Source organism: Nannospalax galili, unplaced genomic scaffold, assembly GCF_000622305.1.
Source record: "Nannospalax galili isolate Female #2095 unplaced genomic scaffold, S.galili_v1.0 scaffold139, whole genome shotgun sequence".
Lineage (NCBI taxonomy): Eukaryota > Metazoa > Chordata > Mammalia > Rodentia > Spalacidae > Nannospalax > Nannospalax galili.
The window spans coordinates 4,949,033-4,963,386 of NW_008345884.1; the positions used below are offsets into that span (position 1 = coordinate 4,949,033).

General features: G+C 42.0%; 1 pseudogene; it reads right to left on the minus strand.

Annotated features, from left to right (window-relative positions):
- Nucleotides 1-6,407: 6,407 nt before the first annotated feature.
- Nucleotides 6,408-7,647, minus strand: LOC103741334 (annotated as a pseudogene).
- Nucleotides 7,648-14,354: the final 6,707 nt, after the last annotated feature.

Consider the following 14,354-nt stretch of genomic DNA (forward strand, 5'->3'; position numbering starts at 1 on the left):
AGAGTAAGCAACCACCTTCTGTTTGGATATAAGGCCCACTCCACAAGACAGAACTCATGCTAGTACTGCATAGGATTTGTGCACGCTGTCACCATTTCTGTGAGTTCATATGATTAACTGAGCAGCATCTGGAAAACTCTGTTTCCTTGTGGTCATCCACCTCCTCTGGCTCTTACAATCCTTCTGCCTAATCTTCTGTAATGATCTTTGAGCCTTAGGAGGCAGAGGTTTAAAGTAGCTGTCCTATTCAGAAATAAGTACTCTGTGGTCTTTTGTTCTCTGCATTTTGACTAATTGTGGGTCTCTGTGTTAATCACCATCTGCTGCATAAGGAAAATTCTCTGGGGAGAGTTAAGAAATGCATTCATCATATGTATAGAAGTTGTATTGAAGATGTGTCACAGGGTTACAGAAGATGTGTCACAGACATTTGTTCTATGCATTTGATCAGTTCTAGAATTCTATAATAGTCTTTGATGCAAAAAGAAGCTTCTTGGATGGGTGAGTGGCACAGGTGTCTGAAAATATGAAAACACATATTTAGAATATGTATTTTAGAATATGTATGCAAGAAATTGCATTGGTATTGGGATGTGGCATAAGTAGGTTTCTCTCTAGGATATATAACCTCTCCAGCTATGCATATTTGATTATGTTTACAGTACCACACATGAGTTCTTTCCCATTTAGCAGGCCTTAAGGAGAATTGGGGAAAAGAGGTGGTGTACTTTAACTAGGAAGGGAGAAAGGAGGGTTATATGGGGGAATAAGAGGAGAGATAATGCAGAGGTAGTATGAAAAATGAGAGGGAAATAGGTTATTTTAAAGTCCTACTGAAAAATAAACATACAATAAATGAGTACATGTGTACACCTGAAAGCTATGTAACAAAAACACAGTGCTGGGCATGAGAAGCCTCCCCAACTTTTTGGCCAGGGTAGTTCAAGAGACTCCCAGAATAACACAGGATATTGCCACAGCTCTTGATTGTCACCCAGAACTTGAAGGTAAGACTCTATTGCTGAAGACAGGCCCACTTTGGACACAGGACTTGGAGAAATAGAGCGGGAACAGTCATGGAAGTCTCCTCCTGGAAGACTAGTTCTCATGGTATCAGAGAACACTATATAAGCTTCCAAAGGAGAAAACCAATTGTTGGATGCGTATGTCCTCCAAAAGAACCAGCAACAGCTAAATATCTGACCCCTAAGAGAATCTGTAGACAAGAAGAGACAGTCACCTCTCCCACCCAAGCAGTCAACTTCAATTGCGTGAGGGGGAGGGTCTAAGGACAGGCACAGAGAAAGCCAGAGAGGTGGTGGAAGGCAGGAAGTCGCTATCTTTGCAGTGCTCAGACAAGTGTGGATCTGAAAAGGCTCACCCTAGATGAAGGGAAAAAAGCCCACGGGTGCATATCTTTGTGAGTAACGCTCTTCCAGACATCATAAGCTCCATAAAAAACAAAAAAAACAAAAAAAAAAAAACCCGCATAGAATGCACTGTGTTGGTTTTGTTGGTTGGTCATAGGGACAACATGGAGCCCAGGAGCTGGGAAAGCATATGCACGGACCTCCCAGGAGAGAATTTGGCTTTACACCAATCAATATTCCTACCTAGCTATGAAGCCTAATAAACAGCAATAACTATTGTTATCCAACAAACTATCACTATTGATAACAGTAGTGGCACTTTTTTCTTGGAGGTAATCAACAGGTGTCTAATTCCTGTTATTTAATATACACAATGGTGTTTGAAGAATATAGAATATGTCTTTATATAATTTCCCATTAAATATCTCAGTTTTGGAAAAAACTGTGACTCTAACTATACCTCTAGAAATTTATTCTCAGTAATAACTTAATGAAATGCATGAAGATGCAAGAATAAGATTTAAATCATTTTATTGTAAAATCAAATATTAATATGGATTTCATTAAATGACACGATATCTTTACAATGGAAAACTATGCAGCCATTAAAAATTATGATGCCAGTTTAATTCTATGTCCATTAGCAGAATAATAGTAGTACTCTATAGGCCACAGCAATGGGGGAAGGTGGGGATAGGGGAGCAGACCTAAATACCATCAAACAATATTGTGAGAAAAATCACAAAAAGAAATCAATTTAAAAAATGCAAAAAAAATCACCCAGGAATTAATTTTCTTTACATTCTGAACCTGGAAGCCCCTGATCAAGGAGACAACAGGGTCAGTTTCTCCTACCTACTCTCTTTGCTTGTCAAGTTTCCCCTGTATCTATTTTTTTTTTAATGCCTTTTTGAGACTGGGTCCAGCTGGATTGATCTCAAAGAGATTCACCTACCTTTGCCTCCTAAGTGCTAGAACTAAAGGCATTTACCCCCATATCCAGCTTCCTGTGTCTCCATATAATCTTCCCCCGTATGTCTGTCGTTTTTGTTGAATGACTGAGAATTTCATACAATGTATGATCATATTTAGACCCCTCCCCACTAGTCTTACAGCCCACCACTAGATTTCATGTACTCTGTCCTATATATTAAGGTCTATAAGTGAGATTTGTATCCCCAAATGTTCTTTGGTGTGGGTCCATCCACTGGAGCCTGGTCAACTAATATGGTGCCACAACCTTAAAGAAAGAAAGCCTACTTTCCCTCTCCTAGCAGTCACTGGCTGCTAATAGTTCCTCAGCTAAGGTTGGGGCTTATTACCCACTTCCACACTTCTATGCTGAGACATCTGAATTGAGCTTGTCTGGGTCTTGTACATGTTGTTACCATTGTTGTGAGTTCATATGAGTAACTTCCCAGCTGTCTGAAAAACTGGTTCCTTATGATCATCAACCATTTCAGGCTCTTAGAATCTTTCTGCCTCCTCTTCCTCAGTAGTTCATGAGCCTTAGTGTCAGAAGTTTGATATAGGTATCCTCTGCAGTTTCTTATTCTCTACACTTTGGTCAGTTGTGCCTTTCTGGGTTAATCACCATTTGTTGCATAAAAAAGCTTCACTGGTAAGAGTTGAGAGATGAATTAATATTATTTCCACCTCCAATTCCACTATGTTCCACTATGTTCCCTGAGTCCAAGGTGCATTGCTGATGTGTCACTTAAGGCTGGGCACCTCACAGATACATAGTCTTTGCATTTAACCATTTTTGGAACTCTATAATAATCTCCATTGTTTCACAAAGTTTCGTTGATAAGTGGTGATATGTACACTTGCCTATAAATATAAGGACATGCATTTATAATATAGTAAGAAATTATGTTGATCTAAGGAGGTGTCAAAAGTAGGTTTTCCTCTGGTATCACTCATGAGTACCCTTCAATTGAGCAGGACCTTAAGTCCAATTAGACAGCTGTTGATTACACCCAAGATAGAAGTGCCACTGCTACACCAATAGAGATAATGTGCTTGGCTGGTTTCTGCTATAGTTCATAAACTTTACAGCTGGGCAGGACCATTGATTGGTTTTTTTTTTTTAGTTTTCAAGTAAGTGACTTTTATTTTTCTCTGAAATTTCACAGGAATTTTCTATTGCTTCACACTTTCTGAAAAGAATTCACATATGGTAAATAAATTTCTACCCTAAAGAGTTCATGATTGGAAAACCATTTCAATATATGCACAAGAGTAGGTTGTTTGCTGAAGGAATCATACCAGAGAAGAAAAGCCAGAAGATACTACAATCAATGAAAACAGTGTAGTAAATTACAAATGGAATTAAACTATAATCAATTCAATCAGCAACCTTTTCTAGATGTGTTTCCACACTGCCAGTAAAATCTGCCAAAGGTTCTCTTAAGGATTTGTCTGAGCTAAAATGGGCTTCTCACCTTGGGAAAACAACAGCCTGCACAGTACTTCGTAATGACTTACAGCATGCACCGCTGAAGCCATCACTACTTACAGCCTTGAGCAACCAACACAGATCTTCCCAGTTCACTCCTGGCTTCATCCATGTGTTGGTCTGGCCTCTGGCCTCAAGAGATTGCTCCTTCCAAGATCTAGCTTCTCTCCTTGGGTTCATTTGCTTCCAGCTCCACTAAAAACACACCATACTAGTAGTATAGAGACTTCCAGCAACAGCTGTAAGATCACAGAGCAGACACTGGGGGCGCTAACCCTCCCCAACACTCAGCATTGAAGATCAACAGTGCTTTTCATGACCTGTCAGCCTCATCTAGCAGGAAGAGTCCAAGAGGCTTACAGCTCCACAGAGGGTTTTTTCCAGTGGAATACATTTGGTTCTCAGCAAGGGCGTTCAGCTTTCTGACACTCAGTAAGACTCATGACTGGTACACAGGTTGTTCTGAGAGCACCTGTCTCTATAGCTTTCCTGCCAGACATTCTGCCAAAAAGGAAGCTTCCTAGCATGGGGCAGAGTGGGGCTGCTCCAGTACCATACAGATTCCAGGGAGGCAAGGCAAACTGGCCAAGAGAAAAATATTACAATGAACTGAGTCTGCCCAGAGACACATTTGCTGATTTTGGAAACTTTCCGAAAGCAAACAGCAGGTAATAATTCTGTGTTGATCAGCGAATAGAGAGATTTTACTAAGTTGAATATTACTAAATAAGACATATCTAAATCAAATGCCTTTATGAACACAGTATGTCAACCCGAGCCTTATGATTTTTAAACTATGTTAGTTACAACTAACAACCTAATAAATATGATCATTAACTTCTGGGCTTAGTAAAACCTCAAGAATATTTTCTTTGCCAAAAAAAAAAAAAGATGAAGCTGGTCATAAAAACTTAAGGTAATTTGTAAAGAACAAAGATTTTTAAGAGGATGAAAAATTTAATCAAAATCTTTCCCTTAGATACCTAGTTACAGATACTGAAGTTGAAAAGAATGTGTATCATCTGGAAATTGGCATCACATTCTCCATCTTGAGACAAGCAAGATCCATCTTGACAGTAATAACATCACACCTTTGCTCTGCGGCCCACAGTTACCACAAGACATGAGTCCTCCCTCCACTGTGGTTCTCCTTCAGAACACAGGAGATGAGAACCCAGGAGACAAAAATGGGTAAGAATCCTTTCCAGTTTTTGTTTGTGGCCTTGTTATCATAACCTCAGGATTTTACATAATTCGGAATTTGCAAGCATAATCACTTCTTCCCTCTCATAAAAACAATTAGGGGAGGGATAAACAAGGTGGCAGAGGAGGGTAATTTGCACCACACCTGAGGAATCACCGGGGCTTTCTCAAGGTTTTCATTCTTTCGCTTTGTTTTCTTGTTGCTTGCTTTTTTAATTTTTAAATTTATTTATCTATTTATCATGTGTATGCAGGTGTGTGGAGGTCAAAGGACAACTATCATCAGTCAGTTCTCTCCTTATACCAGGGGATTCTGAGGATTGAACTCAGGCTGTCAGGCTTGACAGCAAGCACCTTTACTCACTAAGCCATCTCTCAGCCCTATTTCAGGTGTGTGAGACGTAAAACAAGCTGTGCTATTACAAACATGAATTAACAAAATCTTCTAGCTGATGACCAAAAGAATGCTGGCCAGGGCTATTTCTTTGATCCCTTAATTAAAAAAGCAATTCATCAAATACTATTCCAGATGGTACTAAATCCATTCCATATCTTAAAAATCTGAAATATTTTTCCTACTTGTTTAAGTGAAATCTAAGGAGTGGTTAAAGTATATGAACCAAGCAGTACTTCTTTTTCTCCTTGACTTTCAAGTTTAAGAAACTAAAGGTTGGCTGGGCATGGTGGCGCACACCTTTAATCCCACCACTTGGAAGACAGAGGCAGGCCTATCTTTGTGAGTTCAAGGCTAGCCTACATACCAAGTTCCAGGCCAGCTGGGGCTACAGGGAGACCCTGTCTCAAAAAGAAAGAAAGAAAGAAAGAAAGAAAAAAAGAAAGAAAGAAAGAGAAAAAGAGAAACTAAAGCTTTATGTGATAAAGTGTTTGTACCCAGACACAACCTGCGCCCAAAGCATTTTATGTTTTGCCCAACTGGCACAATGCCTGGTAGAACGCAAACATACCTCTTATTTTTAACCTGTGACTAGGATACTCGAGGGAGGACCCACAAAGGGATCCTTAGGTCATCTACTCCTTGGTTTGACAGGACCTGTTACTGAAACTTGGATCCTTAGTGAGTGGGATGGTGGGAGGTGACAGCTGGAACAGCCCCAGGAGTCTTCTCTCCTTTGTCCCATGCTCTAAGTGTCTGCAGGCTAAGGAAAAGGGACTCAGGAACACTCCCAATTGGAGGTCCTCGGAGGAACACAGACAAACACAACCTGTGCATGGACCACCAATTATGACAGCAGCCAGACACTGCCACGTGGCTTGGTGAATTTAGGAGGAAAAGCATAGGCTTCGGGAAACAGGTGTAGATAATAGCAAAAGAGTTCAAAGAACCACTCAAATAACTGGAAAATGCCTCTGTGCTATATGTCTGGGTAGTCAGACAAGGTGTCCAGGTCACTGCCTGAATGACTGGGCCAAGATGCTAGTGATGCCTACAGCTTGGCCCATGCCTGAGGGGCCCTGCTCTTGGTAGCCTCTATAAACAGCTGGGTTTGCTCCTTTAGCTGGTCTAGTTCCACCTGAGTTGCCTGGTTCTGACGAATCAACTCCTTGGTTTTCAAAATGATCTCCAGCATACCAGACTTGTGCAAGACCACTAAGGTATTCTGAAAGCGCCTGTGTTTGCTCTGCCTCTGCTCTGAAAAGATGTCTCCGCTGCTACAGAGGTGCTCCGAGGCCCACAGAGGTGAGCTGTGACTGGCCAACAGTGGTAAAAGAGGGGAGCTGCTCTCTAAGCCATGCAGAGTGCTGTCTGATGCACAGACAGGACTGACAGGGAAAGCAAAAGTCAGACTGGGAGCCTTAGCCACATGACTACTGGAAACCAGCTGCAGAGTCTGTGGACTTCCCCCCTGCCACCAAGGAGGGCACTCCTTGCAGAACTGAGTCCTCAGTGAGTTTGGCACTGGGTGGGACTGGAGTCAACAGACTGGATGGCACAAGACCAGTCTTAGTCGGCTCTCTGAAAGACAGGCCGGCTGCCAGTCTGTCGGTACAGATTTTCTTCCACATCCCACTTGCTCCTCTTTCTTCTGGGCTGAGGGAAAGGCCCCTTTTACCTGGATGTGGGGCTATTTTGGTGTAAGAATTTAGAATGGGTAAGTAGTTCCTGGAGTCTGACTTTTTCTCACCACATGGCATGGGCTGACAGGAGATGGCACAGGTGGATGAAGGACAAAGAGCTGTGGCTGTGCTGAGATCACTTCAAAGGAGGGCTGGACAGTCCAGGACTGGAGCTGGGACGAGCTGTTGCCCTGCTTGACCAGCACATTCTTCCTGATGACCATCGGGGGCAGGGTAGGGAAGGCGTTGCTTGCAGTTCTGGAGCTCAGCCTCAGCCTGTCCTCTAGGCTCCACCCCAAGGCATTCAGCATGTCCTCTGACCCCATCTGCTCTGCGGAGCTCAAACATTCTGAACTCCCATCTGAAAACCCAGAGTCCTTGTCTGAGTCAGCAGCCACCACGCCCAGTTGTTGGGCAACTTTTTTCGTCCCTGTGCCTCTGCCTAGCTTGGCAGAGAGTCTTCTGGGGCTCTCTCTGGATGGGGTTTTCTCTCCGTGTTTAGAGAGCTGGAAGCTGCCTCATAGGTAGTCTTTTCATCTGGATTGCTCTAGGGCCTGGGTCGCTGCTCCACAACCAGCCTGCGGGTCAGGCAGCGCATGCACGAGCTGGCCCCACCACTCCATGACAACCCGGTAGTCACTGGGCCTCTAGCTATTGCCCGGCCTACCGCCCATACCGCCCCCCCCCCACCACGACGGCTTTTTGGTTGGTTTTCTTACTTGAAAGTTTGCATAGTACTCTGTTACCACAAGAACTAGTCCTCAAGTAGAAGTATTCCAGATCAGTTCCAGTTTGATTGTTCCAAGTCTTGTGTCTCAAGTATGCCATGTCTTCAGCAATTGAGTCTCACCTTCAAGTTCTGGGAAGAAATCAAGGACTGTGGCTATAGCCTATTATTCTGGGAGTCTCTTAGACTATTCTGACCATTAGCTCGAATGGAGGTTTCTCTTGCTTGTCACTATGATTTTTGTTTTATAAACTTCAGATGTACTCATACCTTCACAGATATATGTGTTTTTTTCAGTAGGCTTATACATTTCCCTTTGGATTTTTTATATCACCTAAGTATGTGTATCTCTTTCCTCTCTCTCCCAATGTGTAGCCTTCCCTCCTCTTTCTCCAGTTAAAGTATCCCTCCCTTGATAACGCCTATCTCCTACTATCCCCCCCCCCAAACTCCTTTTTCCTCTCTCCTTTTCTATTTACTTGGCTCCTGTAGTTACTTCAGGATATATATTCACATCTAAGTGTTTGGATTTAGGAACCACAAATGAGAGAGGAAATGCTTTCCTTGTTTTGCTGAGTCTGGGTTACCTCATTCAGTAATGCAGATTCATTTACCTACAAATTCCGTGATTTCACTTTCCTTCACAGCTCAATATAATCCCACGTTTTCATTATCCATTCATCAGTTGAGGGGCATTTAGTTTCTTTTTCCCATTTCTTAGCTATTGTGAAAAAAGCAGCAACAAACATGGTTGAGCAAGTACCACTTTGGTAGGAAATCAAGCTGTTTGTGTATATTCTAAGGAGTGGGTTACCTGGGTTGTATAGTAGATCTACTTTTAGTTGTTTTTTTTTTTAATTTTTTTAAATTTATTTTTATTTTCTGTGTAAAAGTGTTTTACCTGCATGTATGTAAGTGCAGCTGTGTCATGCAATGCCAATGGGAAACAGAAGAGGCTATCATCCCCTGGAGCTGGAGTTAACAGTTGTTAGCTGCCATGTGGGTGTTGATATTCAAACTCTGGTCCACTGCAAGAGCAGCCAGTGCTCTTTAACTGCTGAGCCATCTCTCCAGTCCCTATTTTTAGTTTTTAAAGAATTTTCTACACTGAGTTCTACACTGGCTACACTAGTTTGCAATCCCAGCAGTAATGAATGAGAGCTATCCTTTCTCCATAAACTAACCAGCACTTGTTGTTATTTGTTTTCTTTATCTTAGCCATTGTGTCTGGGGTAAGATGAAATTGTAGAGCTGTTTTAATTTGCATTTCTCTAATCACTAAGGATGCTGAATACTTTTTAAAGGTTGTTGCTAAAATTCCTTCTGGGAGGTGCAATGTCCTGCCCTCTCCTCATACTGTTCTTACAACAAAACAAGGTCTAATTTCTCCAAACTACATTTTGGGAAACTAAAGGGTTTACTGGGGTTGTTTACAGAGCAATGGATGAGGGTTTACTTACAAGGATATGGGTGCTCATCCACTGAGACTGTATTGGAAAGTCTCCATCCCAGCATAGATGTGACCTCCTCAAAGCTGCACAAAATGGTGAAAGAGCATCTCCCTACTGGCTTCCTCTGCTTCTCCCTATGGTCTTCCTCCACTTAGGTACCCCTAGTCCTTCTCCACTGAGCAACTCAGATTGGTTGGTTGTTTAGGAGGTGTGGCTGACTCTCCCAGCCCCTCCTTTCTTGCAGAGTGTCCACAGACAGGTTGTTTGTGATGATCGTAGGCAAGTGGGTACAACCAAGCTTGGAAAGAAGGCATCTGATGTCCATGGCTGTCTTTCAGTGTATAATTAAAATCACTACCAATTCACAGCCAATCTTTCAGTGCTATTAGTAAAGAATTTCCTCTTGATATATACTAGTTCATTTGGAAACACATTGTCAAATCTCTCACACCAAATCTACCATTTTTCTCTTTTGTCATTTGATGTTTTCTAAAGCAATCAGATGATGGATAGTTAATTCAACATTAATTTGTTGAGTATTGCTGAATATTAGCTATTTTGCTGGATCCTTTGGTGGATAGAAAGTAATATATTGAACATTCTGTTCATTATAAACATTTGTGGGCAATATAACGTATACAATGTATAATAATGTAAGCTTTGAAATCAGACTGTAGGTGTTTTAGTTATTTGGTTGGTTGGGTTTTTTGTTGTTGTTTGTTTGATACAGAGATGATTATAGCCCATTTTGGCCCCAAATGCACTATGCAGCCCAGGATGACCTGGAACTTCTGTAGCTGAGGCTAACCTTGAACTCCTGAGCTTCCTGTTTCTATTCTCAAGTGCTGGGATTATAGACATGTGCCACCACACCTGACTTTATGAATTGTTGGGGATCAAACTCAGGACTTCATGAATGCTAGGCAAGTATACCATTAACTGGACAACCATCTTTGCTGAAAATTAAATCTCAGTTCCATATCTGAGTATTTGTTTAACCGTAAGCTGTATCTTATTTTGATATTCTGCTGTCTAAAACTGGAGTTAATAGCATTAACTAAGAGCAATTGTATGGACTTTATTAGAATAGAATGTGTGCCATAGCTCTTAAACTACGCTGATAACTGGAAGTTGGATGAAATGATATAAATTTATTTTCTTTTATGCCAATATATGCAGAAAAGGCATTTGACAAATATTTTCCCATGGTAAGAGCATTATAGAGGTTATAATAGGGGTAACAATCTGATTGGATATGAATCCCACAAGAGGGCGTTCATACCTCATACTGCAAACTCAGTCAAAAACCCACGAGTGAAGCATTCTTATGCCCTAATAGAGAACTTAATACTTGTTTAGCTAAATTGCCATGGCACTAAACTACCTTCTAATATTTATGCTTATATTCATAGACAAATGCTGCTCTCTGTTTCAGTCAGAGAAGTCTCTCTTTGCAATGAATGGATGTGAATGAGAGACACATGACTGCTGAAGGTGGAAATAAGTGATAATTGAGTGCTCAGCCCTAAAAAGAGCATTTATACATGTCTCCCTCTAAACCTCAGGGAATATTGAGGAAGAAGGAGCAGAAAGACCTGAAGAGCCGGAAGATAAAGAAAAGGGCTTTTGAAATGCTATCTTCTGGGCATGGCACAGCCAGAGCAGTCATGACCTCACAGTGTGCACTTTTACTTTTCAGTTGCTATGATAGGAACACCATGAGGGAGGGAATTTATAAAAGGAAGAGTTTATTTGAGCTTACATGTCCAGGGGAATTACAGTCCATCATGGTGAGGAGGCATGGTGGGAGGAGGTGGCTCGAGCAGGAGCAGAAAGCAGAACAAAGCTCTCATATCTTCAAGCAGGCACAGGAAGCAGGAGGGACTCAAGATCTAGCAAGGCATAAGAACTCTCTAAGCCTGCCCCCAGTGATATGCTTCCTCCAGAATGGCCACACATTCTAAGACTTCCAAAAACAGTGCCACCAACAGAAGATAAATGTCCGAATACTTAAAACCTATGGGGGACATTCTCATTCAAACCACCACATTCGACTCCCTGTCCCCAATGGCTTATGACCATATAAAATGCAAAATGCATTTAGTCCAATCTTAAAAGTCCTCATAGTTTTTTACCAGTCTCAATACTACTCAAAAGTCCACAGTTTAAAGTCTCTTCTGAGAGTTGGGGAAATCTCTTAATTGTAAGTCCCTATGAAATCAAAAAACAAATTACATACTCCTAACATATAGTGGAACTGGATACACATTCTCATTCCAAAATGGAGGAATAGAGGCATGATAAGAAAATACTGGAACAAAACAAGAATGAAAACCAGCAGGGAAAACACCAAATACAGTAGCTCCATATCCAACTTCTGGGACTTTACTTCCAATGGCTCTCTAGCTTTGCTGTATGAAACATAACTCTTTCTTGGGATGGTACTGCTCCCTGTATGCAGCTCTTGTTGGCAGATGTCTCACAGGTCAGGCATCACAAACATCTTCTTGGGGTCTCATGGTCAGCCAGACTTTACCTTCAGAGCTTCCCACAATGATTTTTCAGGGCCTTCTTTATGCAGGAGAACCCCTGCTGTACTCTGCCTGGCTTTGGGGCTCTCTAAAATGGCAGAGGAAAAACTAATAACCCCTTCACTCTTGAATCTTTCATGCCTCTAAAGGCATCACCAGATGAATGACACTGCCAAGTTTGGCTAAAAGTTTGGGATTAACCCCAGCCTGCTTCATTCACTTTAGAAGTTTCTTTCTTCAGTGGTTTTCTAGTAGAAAACCCATGCTGCATTTTCCTTTCACAACTTGGAGGCTTAGCTGAGTGCAGTCCTGCCCTGGAGGCACTCTCTCCATTGTTTAAGTACAAATCTCTAGGCCTCTGTTTGATCACTTTAATCTCTTTTTCAAAGGGATCTGTGCTTTCAGCACATGCTTTGACTCAAGATTTATCTTCCTAGTGCTCTTGTTCAATCCAAACTGTACATTTGTGTGCTGGATAGCTTTAGTGTCAACTTGACACACCTGGGTTGAGGAAGCCTCAATTAGGGAATTTCCTCTATTGGACTGGCCTGTGGCCATGTCTGAGGGGCATCTTCTTGATGAATGATGTGGGAGGGCCCAGCCCACTGTGGGTGGTGCCACCCCTGGGCAGGGGGGCTTTTGCTGCATAAGAAAGCAGGCTGAGCAAGGGCCAGGGGAGCAAGCCAGTAAGCAGCATTCCTCCGTGGCCTGTGCTCCAGCTCCTGCCTCCAGGTTCCTGCCCTGAGTTCCTACTTTGGGCTCCCTGATGAACTGCAACCTGGGAGATATAAGACAAATAAACCCTTTCCTCCCCCAGTTGGTATTGGTCAGAGTATTTTGTCACAGCAATGAAGAACAAACTAGAACAATTTGGTATTTCTTTCTGCCCCATTTGCTCTTTTTCATTGTAGATCTGGACAGTATTCACCATTAATAGCTATGTCACCATTTCTACATTGAGCTGTCTTGAAATATCCCCTGCCAAAGAAAGCAGTCCATTGCATTTCAACTTAGCCTAGGCAAGCTCTTTGGCTGTCAGCATACTCCAACCAGACTCTTTGCCAAAATATCCCAATTGTGGCTTAAGTCCTTATTTCCCTCAGGAGCTATGTTATTCTTAGCATTACTTTCTTCCAAGCACCTACTAGAACGGCCTGTTAAACTCTGATTGCAGAAATCAACTGCTTTTCCAGCCCAAACTTCCAAAGTCTTCCACATTCTTCCAAGATCCCACATGATCAAGTTCTTCACAGCTAACGGACAACTCTCTGGTACCAATTACTGTATTAATTACTTTTCTGTAGCTGTGATTGGAGCACCATGACAAAGGGAACTTATAAAAAGAAAAGTGTATTTGAGCTTATGGTTCCAGGAGAATTACAGTCCATCTTGGCAAGGAGGCATGCTGGCAGGAGGAGGCTGGAGCAGGAGCAGAAGGCAGAATTCTTACATCTTTAAGCAGGCACAGGAAGAGGAGTGCCTCAATATCTGGCAAGGCTAAAGAACTCTCTAAACCTGCCCCCAGGAATATGCTTCCTCCAGCATGGCCACACATTATAAGGCCTCCTAAAACAGTGCCACCATCTGGGGACGAATGTCCAAATACTTGTAGCCTATGGGGGACATTTTATTCAAACCACCACACAGTGTTTAAGTTGTCTTCAATGTACTTACACAAGGCTGGGCCTATTATCAGGCAATCACGGATCAGGGAGGAGCTTATTGGTCATTATCTCTCCATGCCAAACTGTTGATTAGTGATGTATTTCGGAGGAGGGGTAGTCATTGCTGTCATTTGTGTACCCATTGAGAAGCATATGGGGCTCTATTAGGTAGCTCCAAATTTATGGGCACAGATATGAACCTAGCTATACTCAGTCTCAAAAACAGTAACACCAAAAAGTCATGAATGTGGAAAAGGGAGCTGTAGGGAAGAAAAGAGGTAATAGGAGTGACAGGGAAGTTAGGGTGTTATGATAATCAGAATGCATATCATACATATATTCAACTGCCAAAGAATAAAATCAAAGCCAGGCATGGTGGCACATGACTTTAATCCTAGTAATTGGGAGGAAGAGGCAGGCAGTTCTTTGGGAGAACAAGGAGGTCAGCCTGGTCTACATAGCAAATTCCAGGCCAGTTGGGGCTACCCTATCTCATATACGCACACACACACACACACACACACTCATGCATGCACACACACACACACACACACACATATGCTAGAACCATGCTTATACCAATGGCTTTAGAAATACTTTTTACATGTCTGACATATTGGTAAAAGGAATTATCTAAGACTCTAACAATGCTTGAGAGCAGAAAACTACCAGCAAATAAGGACTTCTTATAATTCATCCCTATACTATTAAACTTTAAAGAGGGCAATATGAAAATCTATGTGGCACATGTACAGAACTTGGCAATAAATAGGTAAAGAAAAACAACAAATTTCTTTAAAAAAAAGGAAAATAATCTAGCTAGGATTTTAGAAAGGCAAAGATGAGTGAGGGATCTGTAGCTGACCTTGTT